We start from the raw sequence: 6,387 nt of genomic DNA, 5'->3' as shown, positions 1-6,387 counted from the left end.
GCTGGTGAGGAAGGTTCTTATGCGCTGAGTTTCCAGCTGATGGTCTGCCCAGGGTGGTCTGGCCAGGGCCCTAGGGAGCAGGTTGGTGGGAAGTGTCCTGGGCAGGATGGGAGGAGGAGTCAAAGCTCCTGGGTCGTCCCCAACCCCGCCGCCCCACCAGGGCCCAAGGAAGTGGGCTCTGAGGGTTCTTCATGGGAAGGATGGGGCCGCAGCAGCCCCTGGGAGTCCCAAGGCGGTGATGGGCGTGGTCCGGCCGTGGGCGTGGTTCAGTGATGGGCGCTGCTCAGTGGTGGCTGTGCTCAACGATGGGCGTGGCTCGGTGGTGGGCGGTGCTCAGTAGTAGGCGTGGCTCGGTAATGGCTGGGATTCAGTGATGGGCGGTGCTCGCTGATGGGCGTGGCCCCGCAATGGGCGTGGCTCAGCGATGGGCTCCTCCACTGCCCCAAGTTGAGGCTCTTGTGCGTAACAGCCCCAGTGCCTCGTCTCCAAAGCCGGAAGTGGCGGTCCTGGGTCCTCCGCCGGGAGGACTGACTGCCACGAGACCCGCGGGGCGAGGGGAGCCAGGTCCACACCCGCCCTGCAGGGGCCGCTCTGGAGCCGGCGCGGCGCCCCCTGGAGGTACGATCCCAGGACCGGGTGGGCCCAGAGCTGAGGCGCCGCGTTAGGTGAGGGCTCCCTCCGCTGCCCTCACAGCACCCCCGGGGCAGGCCAGGCAGGTGCCCCGGGCCCGAGGGGCTGGGCTTCAGGGCCTGAGGCGCCCCACGCAGGGGCAGGCTCCGAGGGGACGCGGCCGGCTCTCTGGACCCCCGGCCTCAGACCTGGCCCCCTTCCGCCAGGCTGAGTCACATGCTGTGGGTGCTGTGAAGAGGGAGGCCCGGGGAAACCGTGACCGGTGTCCGGAACCCCAGCATGCGGGCCGAGGTCGGTGCGCCCCGGCAGAGGGAGCGCCGGAGTCCAGCGGGCAGGACAGGAGGCGGGAGGACATGGGCCCCCGGGTCTCCCCTGGGACGGAGGCAGGGGGCGCCCCGGCTGGGGGACCCAGCCTCAAGGGCAGGCGGCAGTTTCCTCCTGATCCACGGGCAGGACCTGGGCAGACCTCTGGGGGCACTCAGCCCCCCAGCCTCAGGGCAGACACGGACTGTGATTTGGGCCAGGGGTCGGGGGCTTCGAGGATTTCAGCAGCGCGGCCTCCCGGAGGCAGAGGGCTCGGAGGCCGCCTCCAAATGAAACGTCCCCACTCAGGGAGAGCCCTGAATGAAGACTTGTATGCAGCTCTGGGGCAGGGGGTGGTAGGCAGGGCCCTTCAGACGGTCCCCATCTTCCCAGGGCCGGGTGAAGGAGGCCGGGGTGGACTCAAGCTGGCACCGCTCAGCCAGTTGCCTGTCCTTTCTGGAAGCCTGACTTGGCTGCTGCCTAGGCGTGCCAATGGACTCCCCTCCTGACCATCATCCCGACCGTCGTCAAAAATTAAACAAAATCACTTTTTCGGGACTGCCTGACCACGTCTCTGGGAGCCCTCACTTGGCGGGTGAGTTACCCTGGGACCCGGCCGAGTCTTGGCTCCCGATGCCTCAGATGGGATGGTACTGGATGGCCCAGGCCTCGCCGGGCACTCGTGGATGGACTTGAGTCTGCCCACTCCTGGCTGCCTGGTCGGTCAGAGCTCTGGTCTCTGCATGCCGGTCCCTTTTCAGACCTGCCTCCCCGAGGGGCCTGGAGCTGGATGGGGACCAGGATGTCGCCTGGGGCTCTCCACTGTTCGGGAGAGCCAAGGCAGACCCCTAGACCACCTGTGTGTCAGCAAGTCGCCGACCCCAGCCCTGACCTCCAGACTCTTCAATCCAGCCACAGCAACATCCCCTGTTTGGTGCCTAGTCAGCGTCTCAAGGGTTTCCCTGGTGGCTCAGACAGTAAAGAATCTGCCTGCAATGCAGGAGACTGGGGTTTGATCCCTGGGTTGGGAAGATCCTCTTGAGAATGGAATGGCAACCCAGTTCACTATTCCTGCCTGGAGAATACCGTGGATGGAGGAGCCTGGTGAGCTACAGTCCATGGGGTCACAAAGAGTCAGACACAATTAAGCAACTAACACACACACACACACACACACTCATCTCAGATCCAGCACATCCCAGCTGCGCTGCCAGCCCCAGACCTGCCTCGCCTCGCTTGCACAGGTCCTCAGGCCCCAAGTCTGTCTGCACTTGCCTTTCTCTCACTCACACCCAGCGTACCACTCTCCCTCTGGGGCCTGCCTTCAACACAGATACAGAATCTGACCACTCACTCCTACCATCCCGGGTCCAGCCCCCGTCTCCTCTCCCCTGGATTATTACCATGTGACCCGGCCACCTCTACCCACCCCTACCACCACCCTGCATCTCTCTAGTCTCAACCCAACAACCAGAGTAATTCTGTCTTACCCGAAACCTACCTAGGGCTGTCCTACGCAGAACAAAAGCCAGAATCCGTACAACTGTCCTTGCAGCAGCTTCAGAAGGCCCTCCTGACCTGGCTCCTGACCGCTCTGCCTTCCTACTGGCCACTCCCCCTGCAGTCCCAATCCAGACTCTGGGCCTCTGGGCTGTTCCACCTGCCAGCCAGGAGTGGTCCTGCCCCAGGGCCTTTGCATCGACTGCTCTTTTGGCCTAGAAAGTTCTTTCTCCAGATATCTGTCGGGCTAGTTCACCATGGCCTTGAAGGCCATTCAGGTTTTCTCTGACCTCCTGAGAATGTATATATATACGTGTGTGTGTATATATATATATATATATATGTATGTATATACATACACACATCTGTACAAGCAGGCACAGAGATGATTCCATTAGAACGACATATGACAGTGTCCCATGCAGGGACCTGTTTGTTTGTGTGCTGTGTCTGTAAGCTCTGCCTACAATGCACCTTTCCCATAGAAAGTGCTCAGTATACGTGGGCAGAAGAAGGGACTTATTAATTTCCTGCTGTGGGCCAGGGGTCATTCCACATTTTTTACATGAATGAATTAATTTAAACCTCATAACAGTGATAGACCCTGTGATTACAAGTCCCATGTTGAAGGAGAATTTAATTTGCTCAAGATTGTGCCTTCTTGTATCGTTGTTGTTGTTCAGTTGCTCAGTCCTATCCACCTCTTTGCGGCCCCATGGACTGCAGCACGCCAGGCCTCCCTGTCCCTCACCATCTCCCAGAACTTGTTCAAACTCATGTCCATTGAGTCGGTGATGCCATCCAACCAGCTCATCCTCCGTCGTCCCCTTCTCCTCTTGCCTTCAATTTTTCTCAGCATCAGGGTCTTTTCCAGTGAATCAGCTCTTTGCATCAGGTGGCCAAAGGACTGGAGCTTTCGCTTCAGCATCAGTCCTTCCAATGAACACTCAGTGTTGATTTCCTTTAGGATTGACTGGTTTGCTCTCCTTGCTGTCCAAAGGACTCCCAAGAGTCTTCTTCCTGTATTATTATCAAGCATTAATTATTTATTACTATCATCATTTGTTATTTATCATTATCATGCATTCATTCATTTAATTCTCACAATAATGATAAGGACAGTCATCCTCCCTATTGTATAGACAAGGAAACCAGAGCTGAGAGACTTTAACTTGGAAAGGTCGTGGGGCTCATTAAGCGGAAGAGCTGGCCTGGAACTCAGGCATTTGAACTTCAGCTGCAGTGCTCCGGCTCTGACCCCGCCCCGCCCCCAGGGCAATCCACGTAGGGCAGTGAGGAAGGGCCAGACCTTAGGCCTGGTGACCAGGGATGCCACCCCTTCATCCTCTTGTTTCACCTGCTCCCGACACCCTGGGTGGACAGGCGCTATTCTTAGCCTCACCCCCAGCCTCTGTCCACGCCTGGGCGCCAGCTCCACAGGGCTGCCCTGGCTCAGTCGTCCAGGGAGACGCATAGGCCCGTTTGGGGCTTCAAGTTCACTCCCATTCGAGGGTTTCAGAGCCCACCCAGAACAGCGCCAGCGCCTGAGGCTCCCGGGGCGACTTAGAGGACTCTCCATCTCCCGTCTCTCCTGGCCGTGCTTGATGCAGAAAGTCTCTTGACAGTCCCCCACGCAGTTCCCTTTCCACAGAGGCTTCTGTGGCCTACCTTTGGCTCCAGGTCTGGAGAAGCTGCTTCCTGGAGCTGGGGCAGTCACCTGGGACCCCTACAGCTTCTGAGCCCTCTTGAAAGAGGGTGGAGGGTGGGGAGTTCTGCTTTCCTGTTCCGCACAGAGAATCAGCCAGACTCCTCCCAATTACATCCCGTGCAGGACTGCGCCAGTCAGAAAGAGAAGCCTATGAGTGCATCCAGGAATTTCTAGAACAAGGGCAGCTGGTAAGGCAGTTCCCTGGAGCTTTCTGAGAACTGAGGAGAAAAGTAGGTACAAACGAGGGCTCGGGCTCCCAGGTGGCACCAGTGGTAAAGAACCCGCCTGCCAGTGCAGGAGACCCAGGAGACCGGGCTTCAGTTCCTGGGCCGGGAAGATCCCCTGGAGAAGGAAGTGGCTACCTGCTCCAGTATTCTTGCCTGGGGAATCCCCATGGACAGAGGCGCCTGGCGGGCTGCATACAGTCCACGGGGTCGTAAAGAGTCAGACATGACTGAGCACGCACATGCAGGCTTCCTTCAGTCTGAATGCCAGCCCTGGCTTAGAAGCTGCCTAACCTGGCCTGTTAGGTGGCCAGGCCAGCCACAGAAGTGAAAAAAACCCTGACTTTGGGGCCCCCAAGCACCCCCCCCCCAGCTTGGTTCCTGGAGAGCTACAGAGGGGTCAGGACACTGGTGGCCAGTGCTGGGCTCGGGGTGTGTGTAGGAAACGCTTCTGTGGTCAGGGTTCTGGGCCCTGCGAGGGGCAGGGTCTGGGCAGGGGACGCGGGGGCTCTGCAGAGGGAGGCGAGTGGGCTGCAGGCAGAGGCCAGGCTGTGGGCAGGGCTTGTGTGTCCCTCCGTCCTAGCTCGAGATGGACAAGCTGAAGTTCCTGAGTGCAGTGGACACCTTGAGTGGCGCTGTCCACGCCCAGGCAAATGGCAACATGGACGATTTCTTTCCGAAAACTGTCTTGGCCGAGAAAATCATGGTGAGCAAGGCCCTCTCTTTCTGGGCATCAGTCCTCCATGGACAAGAATGACAAACCCAGCCGCGGGGCGGGGGTCCCTCTCTGAGGGGAATTCTCCTTTCCTCCTCCCTTCTAGAAATTAATTCTCGAAGAGCCCGCGGAGGCGCTGGTCAGCACTGTGCGGCAGCAAGCCATGCTCTGCGTCGTGGTCCTGAGGTGCCTGGGCCCCCGAGGCCGGGCCGTTGGGCTTGGGGGGCATGGCAAGGCTTGGGGACGTGAGTTCTGGGCTGAGGGGGCAGGGCCCATGACTGCCACCTCGCCTCCCAGCCTCCTGTGGTAGGGTACCCCCAACTCTCACTGTTAGAAAGCTGTTGGGGCATCAGTGTGGGGAAGGCTCCCGGAGATGCCAGGACCCCCTTCCCTGCAGGGAAGTGTGTGAAGGCCAGCAAGAGGTCAGAGCAGAGTGCCCCCCTGCTGGCCCTGGACACTAACCTGTGCTCCAGAGCCCCCTGTGGCCCCTCCCTCCCCTCCCCCACAGCCAGGTGAACCCGCCGCTCCACCTGTCCCAGAAGCTGGACCTGGCCACTGCCGGCATCTCCAGCATCATCTCTCTGCCGCTCATCATGCCCAGCCTGGACCGCAAGGAAAGCGCCAGCCTCTACCTCCAGGTGCCGCCACTGCCCATCCGCAGGCCCCTTGCACCTCCTCGGGCTGGCTCCTGCTCCCACACCACCCACATCCTTCTCTCCCAAGCGCTCTGTTTCTCTAGTGTCACGAGAGCCCCAGTTTCAGGAGGAGACAGTCTGAGGATAAGACTTACTAATAAGAATTACTGGCCAATAGACTTGGTCAAATCTTCCTGGGAATTTTCAGCTTGAAAGATAGAGGTTTCCTTTATCGAAGATGTCAGAGAATGAGCCTCTGGTGGCGAGGGGCCCTCGGGGGCTGCATTTGTTGGAGAGAGCAGCCCGGTGCCCACTCTTACTGTCTGGCCTACAGTTGGAGCTGGTCCGGGGCTCAGTGAGGTCAAGCGGGGCTGGCGGTCGAAGATGGGAGGGCAGCTGGCCCATGGGAGTGGGGGCACCCCGGGGAGCAGTCCATCATCTGACACCCCACGCCCCCCGCCTGCCAGACAATCCAGGCCTTGGACGACATGTTACAGGCTCTCGTGATGGAGGATCTGGAGCCGAGCATGGTCTTCCTGCAGAGCTTCCTGGAGGTGAGGAAGGGAGATTGAAGCCCTGGGTGTCGGGGGAGGAAAGGAAACTAAGATGCCTGGGGCTCGGCTGCGGCTGAAGGCCATCCTTCGGTCCTCAGACCTCAGCAGGCGCGTCTGT

Source organism: Bubalus bubalis, chromosome 5 (assembly GCF_019923935.1).
Source record: "Bubalus bubalis isolate 160015118507 breed Murrah chromosome 5, NDDB_SH_1, whole genome shotgun sequence".
Taxonomy (NCBI): domain Eukaryota; kingdom Metazoa; phylum Chordata; class Mammalia; order Artiodactyla; family Bovidae; genus Bubalus; species Bubalus bubalis.
This window is presented reverse-complemented; position numbering follows the sequence as displayed.